This window comes from Triticum aestivum, chromosome 7B, assembly GCF_018294505.1.
Source record: "Triticum aestivum cultivar Chinese Spring chromosome 7B, IWGSC CS RefSeq v2.1, whole genome shotgun sequence".
Taxonomy (NCBI): Eukaryota; Viridiplantae; Streptophyta; class Magnoliopsida; order Poales; family Poaceae; genus Triticum; species Triticum aestivum.
In genome coordinates, this window is record NC_057813.1 from 574002810 (window position 1) to 574017635 (window position 14826).

Here is a 14826-nt window from a genome sequence, read left to right on the forward strand (position 1 = left end):
CCCTGTCGCGCCCCAGGAGCCCGTTTTTCACCGGCTTGGGCCAAAATCAGCGCCGGTGGACCCAGGGCGAACCTGACGCGTCGAGGGGCGCCCGGGGGCACCGGGGCGAGTTTTTTGGCGCGAAACAGCCGCGGACCCGTCGAGTCAGTGAGGCGGCCGCTTCGTCGCCCTCATCGCCTCGATTCCCATGGGAATCAATGCCAAGGCTGCCGCGCCGGTCAGCCTCCATTGATGCCTCATGGGCGGCACAGTGAAGACGCCACCGAGGCGCGTTCCGTCCGCTCCCACCACACGTCCTCCCGCATGTCGCCTCCCCGCCGCCCCGCTTCGGCTATAAAAGGCGTCCACTCCCCGCATGTGAGCGCCACAGCCTCCCCCCTCTTCCTCTCGCAAAAGCCTTCACCCCCGCCGGCGAGTGCCACTGCCTTACCCCCCCTCCCATCCCACCATGAGCAAAAGCATGGCCGAGAGGTTCCCAAGCGACAGCGCAGCGGCGAACGGCTTCGGCCACCGACACCTCCAAGAGCCGGAGGCATGCCTCCTTTACGAGGCCGAGTACCCGGCGCCCCCCGACATGCGCGTGCCGGGGGCGTGGAGACTGAGCGCCGACAGCGTCCCGGTGCCGTCGATGCCCGAAGGGGCGGCACAGCGAGCGGAGATCGCCCGCGTCCGCTCCTCCCTGACGGAGGAACAGTGCAACGAGCCGAGGTACGCACCCGACAACAAAACACTGTGGACGCTATTCTTCCAGCGCCGCCGCGAGGAGCAGATCGCCTCCGTCAACGACATTATTCCGCGCGACCGCTTCAACAACGAAGGACGGCGCGAGTGGGGCATCCCCGGTCGCACCCTCGATGCCGTCCTCGACCACATCGAGACCGGCCACGTGGCGCGGCTGGAGTACCCGGCGCGGTCGTCCTTCTCTCGCCGCCGCGACAGTTCCTGGATGCCGCGGCGAATGGACCCGGGGTCGTCCTCGTCGTCAGGCTCTGGCTCGCCGGCCCTCCACCCCGTCAGGCCCGAGCCGGAGGGGACCCCTCTCGTGCGTCACGCTCGCAGCGGCGCCCTCGTCATCAACGAGCCCTCACCGCCTGCGAAGGCACCGGCGAGGCGTTCCCTGCGCCTGGTCTAGCCGAAGCCCGAGACGGGCTTGCTCCCCGTGAAGCCGGAGCACGTCGACATGGTGGCCCCCGACGACGAGTCTGCCCTCAAAATGGGCGAAGAAGGACTAAGCTCGCGAGCAGGTGCACCACCAGCGCCGGGCGTGGAAGGAGCTCCGGGCCCGTCGCCGTGCCGAGGCCCGTCGCCGCGCCGAGGAAGGCGGCGTCATCGTCATCGACAACGACGACGAGGGCGAGGCCGGGCCGTCAAGCGCCCCGCCATGTGTCGGCGACCCCGGCCAGGGCTGCAGCAGGGACGTCGCAGGCGAGGCGCGCGACGACGACGACGGCGGCGGCGACTACACCCGCTTCTACATGCTTCTCGACATGTAGACGACGGCGGCGGCGGCGACGGCTAGCTAGGCTAGTTTGTTTTTTAAGTTAGGCGTGTTTTTACGTTTTTTGTACAAATTTCGATGAAGTTTGGCCGAGTTCCTGCAAAAAATCGTTGAGTTTGCAAAAAAATGAAACGAACTTCGCCGAACGCGCGGCGACCGTGGTCCTGTGACTGGGAGCGAACCGAACCCCAGGGACCAATTTAGCGCCGGTTCGCCCCCAGGCCGCTCTTTTTCGGTGCCTTGAGGGGCCGGACGGCTGGAGATGCTCTTATACCCGTCATGGACCCTGGCGGTAGCAAAAGGGTCAGATCCCGAAATGTAGCTATATTTATCAATAAATAGCAGGTGGTAGCACAATGGGCAAACTTTTTTAGTTGAACACAATGTTAATTATTATGGAAAGATTCAATTCTTTGCTGATTTCCCCCTACGATAATTTTATTTATTCTTACTGAAGGTGCTTATATTTAATTCAGTAGAGCACATGTATAGCCTGTGAAGTTTTTCTATGACACCTGTAGTTTTTATGCACTTATATTACTTCATTTTTTCTTATACGTATGTTTCTGTTTTCTTATTTTCACTTAGGGGTTCCATACCAAATAAGTCAGCATAATTCTTCAAGCCGAAAGCAGATGAAGCTTTCTGCTTTCTTTTCTGAGAAACAAAATGGAATGCGGCATCAGGGCAATCAAAATGATGAAAACAAAGACCTTGAGTCTTGTGAATAGGAAGGGCCATTACTGAATGTGGAGGTAGCAGAAGACTCACTATCCTCAGATGAACATGGAGTTCCATTAATGAAAATGGAGGTAGCAGAGGACTCACTATCCTCGGATGAACATGGAGTTCCATTAATGAAAATTGAGGTAGCAGAGGACTCACTATCCTCAGATGAACATGGAGTTCCATTAATGAATGTGGAGATAGGAGCGGACTCACTATCCTCAGATGAACATGGAGTTTCAACATTTGAAGAACGAGATGGTGAAGATATTGCAGTGGATGAGGATGATAGTGCCTGTAAAATAGCATTTTCAGAAAGTATGGATAATGACATGGATGCTGAACTTCATGTGGCTCAGTCTCCTGATGCTACTTCAAGGTGTTCAGATGTATGCGGTACAGTCTCTGTGCGCGGCCATTTGTCAATTTGTTCATTGGAGAAAGATACAGCTAAATCTTCTAGCCGATCACATTCAACCCTGACAGATCCTAATTTTGTAGAGAATTATTTCAAGGCATGTTACTCAAACAATTTGCCATCATCGATGTTCCGTTTTCATACTTGTTACACTATTCTTGGCATGCTGTGGTTACTCAAACAATTTGCCACTGAAGTCTCGAAAATATTCTCTTTTAAAGGAATCACATTTATGTCCAAGTCCTGTTCTTGTGTTGGTAAGGATTGGACAGAATGCAATCTTGTGTGCAGTAACTGTATATGGAGGGGTGGTTTGAGGTCTCATTAATAATTTCTGAAGCTCGTAATTACTGAGATGCTTTGGTGCTTCTATTTCATTATAATATCAGATACCTTATCATAAATGTGATGTTGCATTTTTTTTGTCACACTGATTATTTTTACATTGACCTTACTTGGTACTATAGCATTCTCGACTGCATTTCATTGGGACTTGGCGAAATCGCTACCGCAAGCGCTTCTCAAATTTACCTGGAGCTAAAAGCAGTAAGGGCAACAATGATCATTCAGGGAAGAAGAAACCAATCATTCATATTGATATGGTAATCTTGTTAACATGTTGTCCTTTTTGCTAGCTGTACAAACAAATTGTACTTTTATACTGCTGAATTTGGTCGTGAAGATTTTTTTTGCTTTGCACTATATTTCGCTGTATAATTAGGCATTTCACTTTGTGACCTTTAGAATCCAGGTTTAGTTATGCCATGCTTATGAGTTAGGAGTCCTTGATCAGTGACCAGTCACAGTTTTGCAATTTGGTTTTTAAATATCATAATGAATGTAACAAGCGTGGTAAATTGAAATTCTACTTCTAAAGGACACACCATCTTTTGAGAGGAATGTGCTGAAAAAGAGCTAAATACCACTAACCATGACTTAGTTCTCCATGTCATTGGATTCTGGGAAAAAAAACATCCACATAGACACTAACAGGTAAGCAGCAAATCAGATCTTTAAAACTTCAGTCCAAGCTACACATTTCAGTCAATAGTTGAATTAATACTCACAGAAGACTGAAGATCAATATTTTCTCAGTTGCTTATCTTGATCCTGGGCATAACCTTTCTGCAGATTCATTACTGTATTTTGGTACCTGCTATTATCAGACGCATGCCAGAGCTATTTGCATCATAGTTGTTATCTTGACATTTTACACATTTTCCCGCAATTCCAGGACTGCTTTTTTGTATCCGTCGTCATCAGAAATAGGCCAAAGCTGCACGATAAGCCGGTAGCAGTTTGTCACTCTGACAATCCTAAAGGAACTACAGGAATATCATCTGCAAACTACCCTGCACGAAACTATGGTGCATTTATTTTTATTGGAAATCACAACTGGAGCTTAAAATCTTGTTACTATGGACACGTCTAAGTACTTATGTGTTCTCTTTTGTGGGTTCCAGGGATAATGGCTGGCATGTTCGTTAGAGATGCCGAAGCTTGGTGCCCTCACCTAACGGTTGTTCCTTATGACTTCGATGCATACGGAGAGGTTTATAGTTTACTACGACGGTCAGTTCGCCTTCAACTTCTGTCTGGACACTCCCTTTGTTATAGTGAGATATTGGTATGGAATTGTTGTAGGTCGCGGACCAGTTCTATGGTATTTTACATGAATATTGCACTAAGGTTCAGGTTTGTACTGTATTTTCCTTTGATTACTCAGCATGTATTCATGTCAATAAAATCCTGGCACTGTGATTGTCACACTTGCACCCAGAAGTCTAACAAAGTTATTTAGGCTTTGAGCTGCGATGAAGCTTTTTTGGATATGACGGAATGCTCACACGATAATCCCGAGGAAGTTACAGAGAGAATGAGAAATGAGATTTTTGGTACAACAAAGTGTACTGCCAGTGCAGGTATTGCTGAAAACAGGTTCCTAGCCCGACTAGCCACCAGATCTGCAAAGCCGAACGGGCAGTTATTTATTTTATCTGAGAAGGTATGCGTCCATGTTAATCGTGCCTATCCTTAGATTTGTAAGATACTAATACCTCCGTCCGGGATTTTTAGCTCGGCCAGCAACTCAGCGAGGTCCGGCTTTACTAGGCCGCATGCAAGAAAACTAATTAAAGAAGTACTGCATTCAAATAAAGTAATGAAGGAGGGAGGCGTGAGAAGGTGTACTATGTGCGTGCAGCGGTCAGTTACCCTGAAAAGGAGCGAGGCGTGCAGCTTTTTGCTGCATGGAACTATATTAATTTGCGACAATCTAGCTAGTCTTCTCGTTTTTCATCCCGTCTTGGTACGAGATTTTCGGTCAGCAGGAATTGTAAACCCGGACGGAGGTAGTAGTTCCATTCCATGTACCAGGTTAGTAAAAATGAGTTCCTGTTTGGAACAACAATTTTGTAGGAATATGAAAGAATTTCCCTGTCTCCTACATATTTCTGGCACTTAAAAAACGAGCCATCAAAGTTGATTACAACTGTGAAGTCAACTACACAAGCTTGTTGGCTAAGAAAGTGCATGTTCTGTTATTTAGAAAATCTTACCTGTAATTTGTTAGATCGAACTACACCTTAAGGTGCTAATGGCTATTCAGCTGGAGAGTATGAGATAAATGAACAACCTTGAGAATCTGTGACTGTGTATAAATCTTTTGTGAAAATATTTTCGATCTGCTTCACAGCTTCAGGTTACTGATTTTACTTTAGTCTTTGCATACAGTTCAATCTAATTCAGTACATTTAATTAGTGCAAGTATTTGCTTTATTCATCATGGCACAGTTTCTTTTGACCTGCTCAATCAACTATTGTTTGGTCTAAGAGCAACGTTATTACAGGTTAATGATTATTTGAGTACCCTAAAGATTATATCATGCATTGCCATATCTGTGATTTGGAGCTTTGTACATATGCTTTCTTTACTGATTTTATTCAATTAGCTTTACTAGCGTGCAAACATTTCTTACGTAGGATGCTCTCAATAAGGACTTCGGAAAAAAGATCAGTAATATGCTATGGAATTATTGCAGAGGAATTGATCATTCAGTTGTTGAATCTGTTCAGGTAGAAGCATCCTAGTTTTTTTTCTGTTCTGAGAACATACACCTGTATTGTCAAGGCCATAACTTTCTTGCAGGGTGACATGCAAATTTGATGCCTGTTTTGTGTTAAAGGTTGCATCACTAAGAATGCTATCTTGAAACTGCACACTGTTAATTCATTTGTTGCAAACACCTCAAACTAACTTCATTTATGTTGTTTTCTCACAAATTGATTTTGTAGACAGGAAGTATGCCTTGTGAATACAAGAAACAACAGTCCCCCTGAAATTCTAAAAACTGTTTTTGTTCCGTACACGTGTCCTGTCTTTTGGAAGGAATTAATTACGTGAGGGATGCATGCCTTCAGTATGAATTCAGATTAATATTGGTAATTTCGTGCATGTTGTACTAAAATGCCGTAGACATTTTTTTCTTACAGATGTACAAAATGTCGTAATGTTCCTTTGGCATAATCTCCTCTTATCGATTGTTGCTATTGGATACAAAAGTCATAAGGGAAATGAAATATACATATTAATTATTTTACTTTACAGTATTCTGCCTCCTGCATATATCGATTGCACTATTTTTTGCTTTATTTTGATTTATGACCCCCCCTCCCCCCCCCAGCTTCTGCGTAGCATGGATTATTTGCTGAAATACAACTGTGTCATATGGCATCGCTTCAGTAATATCTGAAGATAGAGGACACAATCAGACATGCTAGGACTAACATGGTCTCCAAGAATAATAGTTATTTCTTTCTTTTGAACTGCGTTAGCTGTTGACATGGGCGCATTTTTCTTCTTATCGGGATTCAACGGTTTGATTTTATTTATCACTGATACCTAACTGGCACAGTTTTCCGGTAATATTTTTCTTTTGGAATTGAATAACCTGATATATTTAAATCTTTTTGGCACCCAAATGATACAGGAAACAATATCTGTGGGTGCCGAAGTCAATTGGGGAGTCAGATTTAACGAGAACAAAGATGTATGCCCCTTTTATATTTTTCTCCTGTGTATTATTTTAATGCTGCACCTTTTCGTGTTTAATATTTTTATGTTTATTTGCAGGCTGATAATTTTCTAGTCAACCTCAGCAAGGAGGTTTCTTTACGCTTACAAGGATGTGGACTACAGGGCCATACTATTACCCTTAAGGTTCTTTGGGCTGACTCAACACACTTTTCTCTCCATTTCTTGCCAGTTGATAGAAGGTTCATAACCATATGTTCCACCTTGAAGGTGAAAACAAGAAGGAAAGGGGCTGGAGAAACACTAAAATTTATGGGGTGTGGTGACTGCGAACCATGAGTCGTTCTACCACGGTAAGGGTTAAATAGTACATTTGAATATATAGAGTTGTGTCACTGTGTTGTAGTCTTAGTTTTCTTTTGTCTTTCTGTTTGAACTTGCTGTTCTGTCTCATTGTGTTGTAATGTTGACCATTTTTGGCAAGGGTTTGACAATTAGTTTTCCTGTAAAATGAGTTATCAGTTCTTATTGCATATGTGCCCGTTATTGTATTTTGCACCATGTGATTTCTTTTATCGCTACTGTTTTACCTTTCTTTCTTTTCCTTTGCTGTTTCAAAGATCACAGGTGCAACTGACAATTTACTCACCCTTCAGAGAATTGCAAGACATTTGTTTGCAGCTTTGCATGTTGGTAAGTTCGATATATTCTCCTCATCTTATATACACCGCTGTAGACTGCCATACGTCTGTTTAAGTAGCCTTTTTTCGTGGTTACTTTGTTGAAGACTAAGTTCTATAATGCCATTTTCTAGATGTGAAGGAAGTTAGGGGAGTTGGACTAAAAATGTCGAAGCTTGAGCATGCAGATTTAGTTCGGGGAGGTATCTTCTAACTATTCAATTCCTTAACACCCTTTTGGGCACAGTATACATGTTGCTGCACTGTTTATGTAACTACCTTTTTCTCTAACACGCTTCTAAATGCGTGTCGTTGTGTATTAGAACACCAAGAAGACATGGTGTTTATTTAACAATGTTTTCTAAAGGTACTCTCGGGTAGTATTGGTTTTAAGAGAAAAGACAAGCATCAAAGGTTCCTTTCCAGGGCACTAATGCAATAAGTCAATAACGTTTATCTCTTCCACCACCCTTATGATAGCTTGCTCCAGTACGTCTCAAATGATTTGTGCTAAAATAACATTGACAAAGCAGTTCAAATACTATCTCTAGGTTGCAATGCTGATAAATTTCTGCCAAATGATAAGTGCGCTTCACGTTCTTCTTTCCCTGTTGCTTACCTGATTTTATGAATGCTTGTCTGTTATCTCCTTATGTTTTTTATTTTTAATTAAGCACCACAAGGGAATATGCTTAAGTCATGGCTTGGTTCATCATCTGAGAAGCTCAAGAAACAGTGCAGTGAGAGAACCTGCTTTCTTAAGAACAGTGATGATGCAGGTATTGGGCATTTCTATTTATCATATCAAGGTGTTGTTTTCCATCATGTAGCAAATGCATTATTTGATGTTGCTTTATGTGCTTACTTAGATTTGAATTTGCAAATTTTCCATTCTATGGATTTGTTTAAAAGATTTTTGACTTGCCAGAGATCTTGTAGGAACCAGTGAGGTGCGAAATCTCGGAAGCTCCAGACCATTATTTACAGGTGTTGCATCCCACTCGTCAAAGGTGAACCTTACAGGTGGTAGGTCTACCAGAGTTCATGCCGTTGAGTTGCCACCACTATCAGAACTTGATTTGGAGGTCCTCAAGAACCTTCCTCCAGAGATAATATCTGAAATGAATGACATTACAAGGGAGAATTGCATGGTTTTCAGTGCATGAGAAGCAGCGATGAAGGCAAGGAAAGCAACTCAAAATCTCGTGTTTTATCTGCCGTTAACCAGAACTCTGTACCTGTTAGTAATGCAAGGTTGCACCAATATGGGGAGCGCACTGACTCCATGCATTTGGAAAAGCGGAATAATATTAAGGCGAGATGATCACTACACTAAAACTGGAAACAGAGTGGAAGCACTAGTCAAATCTTCTACTTTTTTATTCCTATTTTGAACCATTCCTCGAGTATTCTAATTGTTGCATTATTCCCATAGGGGGCATCAGATGAGGAAGTTCAAACTGCCCATGCTTCGTGCTCAAGAGCCAATGAATTGATTGATACAGAAAGTGACACACGGCTTGATTTCGTGCCTAATTCTCTAAGCCAGGCAGACTTCACAATTTTGCAGGAATTACCTGAGGATGTCAAGGCTGATTTGTTCAATGTGCTTCCATTACATAGGTCAATAGATCCTACACGCCACACTTCAAATGTTACTGAAAATAAATCTCTGAAGAATGGAGGAACTGATGATCCAAAAAATCCAGTGATTTGCGTTTTGCCAGGAAGTTCTGAGAAATGGGCCGAACAGTTCAGAGTTAGTAGTTCCCTACTGTTGAAAGCTATTGCAGAGCAACACGCAAATTCTATCTCCAGTCAACCTTTATCTTCAATTTTGGAGCATGCTGCTTCCCTCCTCCTTCTGTGTCCTCCCTCAGGTAGCGAAGAATGGAACGACACACTCTCCCGACTCTGTTCTTCTTACAGTGTATATACACCTGAAAGTTGATTCTGATATTGAAGAACTGTACAAATGTTTCCTTCTTTTGAAAAGGTAAAGTGTACTGCTCGAGTAAAAAGGAGTAAATCATACAGCCATTTAATCATCATTAGATATGTATTTGTTGGGAAATTGTTGCAAACCAAGATGTGCATACTTAGTGAACATGAACTGGTATAAATGTTGTAGTTAGTCTCTCTCACGATGAGGACGGTATTCATGAAACCATGTCTTATTATTAATCACTGAACTTTCCTACTGTAGGTTCTCGTCAGCATCTGAGCTTTTTCTGGAATGGCACAATAGCATTCTTCCTTTACTACAGGTAAAATTTACATGTTCAATGTTATCATTTTGTTTGTGGACGAGATTGTTAAGATTTACCTCTGTATTCGTTATGGCTAGACTTCAAGTCCTTTGCTTTATCACTTTTGGCTTTCACAAACATGAGGAATAAACTATGTTAGTTTTTAGATGGAACCGGACAGTTGTCCACCTTCATCTTCGTTCTGATTATAAAGTTTTTAGTTGTTTCTATTTAAGCTTTATAAAGGTCCACTACAGTTTGAAATATGAGTAATTTGTGCTGCATGTACACAAATTTGCAAGCTGGATGCAAGTAGACACATCAACTCAGCAGTTCAGATTCTGGACATTTTTGTCCACAAACTAGTCAAACCGCCCATCCCAGTAACTGTTTGGTCCTTTTATAGGATTCCAATCATCAACCGTATGGCGGGACACTGTCTCTAGTTTGAAGTTTAGGTATTGCGTACCATTTGGCGATAGAAAGGATATAGAGGTGCTTGGCGGTCTCTGCTCTCGTTTATCAGTGGTGACAATGGAGTGTGATGACTGGCTGCTCTTCTGGTCCGAGCATATGAACCGAATCAGGGTTCTGAATGAAATGGAAATCATGTACACCTGTGAATAGTAGAGTACTTCTAGAATACATGAAAGATACCACGAGCTCGCATTTTGTTCTTTGTAACATAGGCTTTTCTCCTTTGAAATACCTCGCTGTAAACCGAAGAATGCAAAAGCTGATATACGCCAGTTGAAACCATCATGGTGGGCGTACCTTTTTTTGGATGTATATATATGTCATGAAAGATAATAAATCCTTTTGTGGTTTGATCAGTGGATCGGCGACGCCCCTCTGTCCGCCCGCTTTCCCGATCTCTTCGCCATTGCAGTTGATCCTCGGGTCTCTGTTGAGACGGTCCTTATTGACTTAGGGCGCCTCGCGTTCCGTCGTCCTTTCGGCCCTCCCGAAGTGGCCGCCTGGGATGCCCTTCTCCAGGACATCGTCCTTCTCCCGATGAGCGTCACCGACGCCCCGGACGCCATCTCGTGGCGCCTAGAGTCTTCCGGACGCTTCTCTACTAGGTCCTTGTACGCGGCCATCGCGCCTTCGCCCGCCCCCGAGCCCTTCGGTTTGATCTGGGATATTTGCTTGCCACTGAAGATTAGGATCTTCCTTTGGCAATGGATCCGTGGCCGCCTCCCCTCCGGAGTCGAAGTCCTCAAGCGTAACGGACCTGGAGATGGGCTTTGCCCTCTGTGCGGCATGGTGGAGGATGCTAACCACGTCTTCTTCACGTGCCTCACGGCCCATTCTTTGCTCCAGTTTCCGCGAGACGGTTGGTGGACAGTGGTGCAACTCCAACTTCCCCGACCTTCTCGCGGAAATCCATGCCTCCCCCCCCCCCTCGCTACCGCCATATTCGTTGGCTCTGCGTTGGGGTCCTCGCCTGGACGCTGTGGACCGTCCGCAATAAGCTTGTCATCCAAAAGGTCCCTCTACGACGTGCTACTGACGCCATTTTTAAAATGTGTGGGTACATGCAGCTTTGGCGGCCGCTTAGCCGCCCTCAGGATCGGGACGTCATCAGCACCCTCCTCGCCGACCTTCGATCGCTCGCCTTCCGCTTGGCGCCACCGCTCCCCCCCCCCCCCCCTCGAGCCTGACTAGTTGATGTCGTTCTTTTCTGTTCTAGGGCTTGTTGAGCTGTGCCCTCAGCATTAACCCTTTTTGGATCGTGTGTGTGTACTTGGTGTGTGTTTGCGTGCGTGTGAACCTTTCTGGATTGTTGGCTTGGGTATGTGCTTTATAATATAAAGCGGGGCGAAAGCCTTTTTCGATAAATCCTTTTGTGGATCTATATCATGGTTTGTCGCACACATGTAGTTACATCAAGAAACAGCAAGATGAGAATTTGTCAACTTTGATTGAATTCAAATCGCAACTTTGGACTGCAAGTCTGAACATGGACATGAGAACTCAAAATTGTGAAAAGGAAAGCTTTGTCGATTGCTTAGGTGCGTGCAGAATTATAATTCGACACAGCCACATCTTTCCCAACAGGACGAGTAATTTTTCTTTGCAGATTTGTAGCATTAAATCTCGCTTTCAATTCGTCAACTTCTTTCGATCAACTACAGAACATGCATACGAGCTACAACTACAAGCAACTGCATTGCAGTATGCCATGTTCAGTCTTTGAGAAGAAGGATATACTACATAAAAGTGACCTAAAAAGTGACCAGGACTAGTTCTGGATCAACTGTTTTCTTGACTAGAGCTACACTACACGTGAAGCTGCGTCGTCCTGACCGAGAAGGTCTTCTTGACCATGGAGCTGGTGCACCGCCTGATTGGCTGCATCATCTTGGGCGCCTGCACCAACTGCGTCTTGCGCCGCCGTTTGGCGTCCTCTGCTTCCTGGTAACCCTGGCGGAGCTTGCGCTTCGCGGCTTCCATCTTCTCCTCCGAGCAGAACTCAGCCCGGTCACCGTCGGCGAAGCTGGCGGCGGGATCTGACGCCTTTTTGATGATTTCCGCCAACCGCTTGATCTTGGGAGGTCGCTTCGTCTTTGCGTCAGGATCGGCGGAGGCATGTTGCTGGCCGCCAGCCGCCTTGGGCCGCGGCAGCTTCTTCACGGGCGTGGCTGGTGTGACCTTGGCGCCGTCGACCTCGTTCTGGACGGAGGCCTCCCACCCGCTCACGATGCCGCGCGCGAGGAGGCGGACGCGCTCCGAGTCGTGCTCCCGCAGCGCGCGCACAGACTCGGCGAGCTCCGTGGAGACGGGCGCCTCTGGCGTTGATGGAACCAGCCTCAGCGTCTCGAGAGACTCCGCCATGATGTCGTCGAGAATCCGGCAGATGCGCTCCGCCTGGTCGTCGTCGGCGGCGCTGCAGAGCCGTCCCAGCAGGTCCCCCCTCGCGCGCCGGAACACGTGGCGGGAAAACTGGTCGGGGTCGGCGGCCTCGATGGCGGCGTCCACGGGGTCGAAGGCACCGTAGAAGCTCTGCCACCGGCGGAGCATCTGCGCGGCCATGGCGGCGCCTTTTCCGCGAGCTCCTGATCGATCTTGGATTGGATTGGATGGAGAGGTTGGGAGGACTGGATGGAGAAATTGGGAAGGAAGATGGCAATCGCCTACCACGAGGCCTTCAATGGAGCTTATATCTCCCGCCGAGGCGGTGGCCGTACTCCAGTCGGACGCGAGCAGAGCGCCACTCCCGGTCGAAATCGGAATCCGATTGAACAGCGGCAAACGCGCTCCACGCGTTGCGCGCGCGCCACGAAAAATTGCCATGTACTCCCCTCGCTTGCTCACCAGCAGAGGGGGCGGGTACCCCATGGCCACCGTCTCGCGAATAGCCGGCGCTGAAGCCGCCATTGGCGCCATGATCGACGACCACCATTTTATCAAAAAATGATCGACGACCACGCCGCTGGCTCCCGCAGGAGACGGCGCATCGGGAGCACCGAGGACTAGAGCTGACGCGCGTGCTCGGGAAGGGCGGCTTCGGCGTCGTCGTCAAGGTGCGCCACCGCGCCACCGGCGCGGACGTCGCCCTCAAATGCCTCATCCGCTCACCCGACGACGGCAGCGGCAAGAGGAGGCGCCGTGCCACTGCCCACGCGCTCCGCCGCGACTTGCTGCGTGAAGCGTACTGCCTCGCGGCGTGTCGCGGCCATCCCTCCGTCGTCGGCTTGCACGGCATCGCGCGGGACCCCCGCACCGAGCAGTGCAGCCTCACTCGGCTTGGAGCACGTCGGCCCGAGCCTTGGCCACGTTCTGCGTGGTCGCCGCCGGCCGTTCGTGGACGAGGAGACGCGCCACATCATGCGGCAGCTCCTGACTGAGCGGGGCCGGGAGGATGCACTAGCGTGGCATCGTCCACCGGTACGGTACATCAAGCCTGGGAACATCCTCGTCGGCGGCGAGGGCGTGGTAAAGATATGCGATCTCGGGCTGGCCATTTCCATGGCGAGCGCGACGCCGCCGCGCGGCCAGGCCCGCACGCTCTGGTACATGGCTCCCGAGATGCTCCTGGGGAAGCCGGACTACGACGAGCTCGTGGACGCCTGGTCGCTCGGCTGCGTCATGGCGGAGCTGCTCGCCGGCGAGCCATTGTTCCATGGCCACAGCGCCACCGACCAGCTCCTGAGAATCTTCCGCGTGCTCGGCGGCACGTGTATGGCATCCACGGACGACCACATTCTACCTCATCACTTGGGAGTGTTGTTTAAAAAATCACTTGGGAGTGCATTTCCATTCCTCCGATGTACAAAGATGATTTATTTTGTAATGTATATTGACGAATTTACTGCCGGGGAATAGTTTCGAATAGCGAAGATAGCATCCGCTAGTGCGTCTGCAATAGAGCTAGCGTAATAGCGTCCGATATCGCTCAAAATAAATGCCATTATTTTTTCTGAATGATCTAGAATAATATGCAATAATCTAGTGTTTTTAAAAATTCATCATGCGGACATAGCGTCCGCAGTATCGCCCGCTATCCGCATTCCGCTACACGGATCCCGATCCGCTACCTGCGCGCTATCCGCTATTTAAAACCACTAACGCACCTTGTAAGCAAGCTAGTGGTTGGGACGCACCCTGGTCGTGTCTCTTGAGACTGTCCGGTGACGCACACCTATTTTTCTTACAGTTATTTGAATATAGGTGAATATGATATCTTTAAACTAATGCAACTGAATCAGCTATGCAACTATAGGAGTACTCTGTAAAATAAAATATGACCTCAAATATATCAGACCAACTTTCTTATATAGCACAGAAACTTCGTAGGGAAACATTTCAACCAAATATATTTAGGGTCTATAGGCATCATTAATAAACATAACAAAAGAAACATTTATACAGGTGAGGTCATCTCGACCTTCTATGTAATTCAGCACAAAAGCATATACACGTCAGATGACAAGAATAAGAAACAAATGGAAAGGAAAGATAATCTGCATTGAGTCCGAGTTTGCTTGATTGTGTACATTTCATCAACTCAAAATTATGTTGAGTGGGGTTATCTGCAACAAGGAAAACATAAAATCAATAGATGAAACATTGCAAATTGAGTTTTTTTTTGCACAGTTATTGGGTTATCTACACCATGAAAAAACCCATAAAATCTAGAGTAGAAGAATTCCTCTGGAGAAAACACATACCAAAAAATGAGCAAAAGAAAAGCATATGAAAATATATCGATGTTGCAG

At 46.7% G+C, this 14826-nt stretch overlaps 1 pseudogene; it reads left to right on the plus strand.

The window, feature by feature from the left end:
- The first annotated feature begins 1777 nt into the window (after positions 1-1777).
- The window catches only part of LOC123158186 (DNA repair protein REV1-like), a 50756-nt pseudogene continuing 37707 nt past the window's right edge, over positions 1778-14826 (plus strand).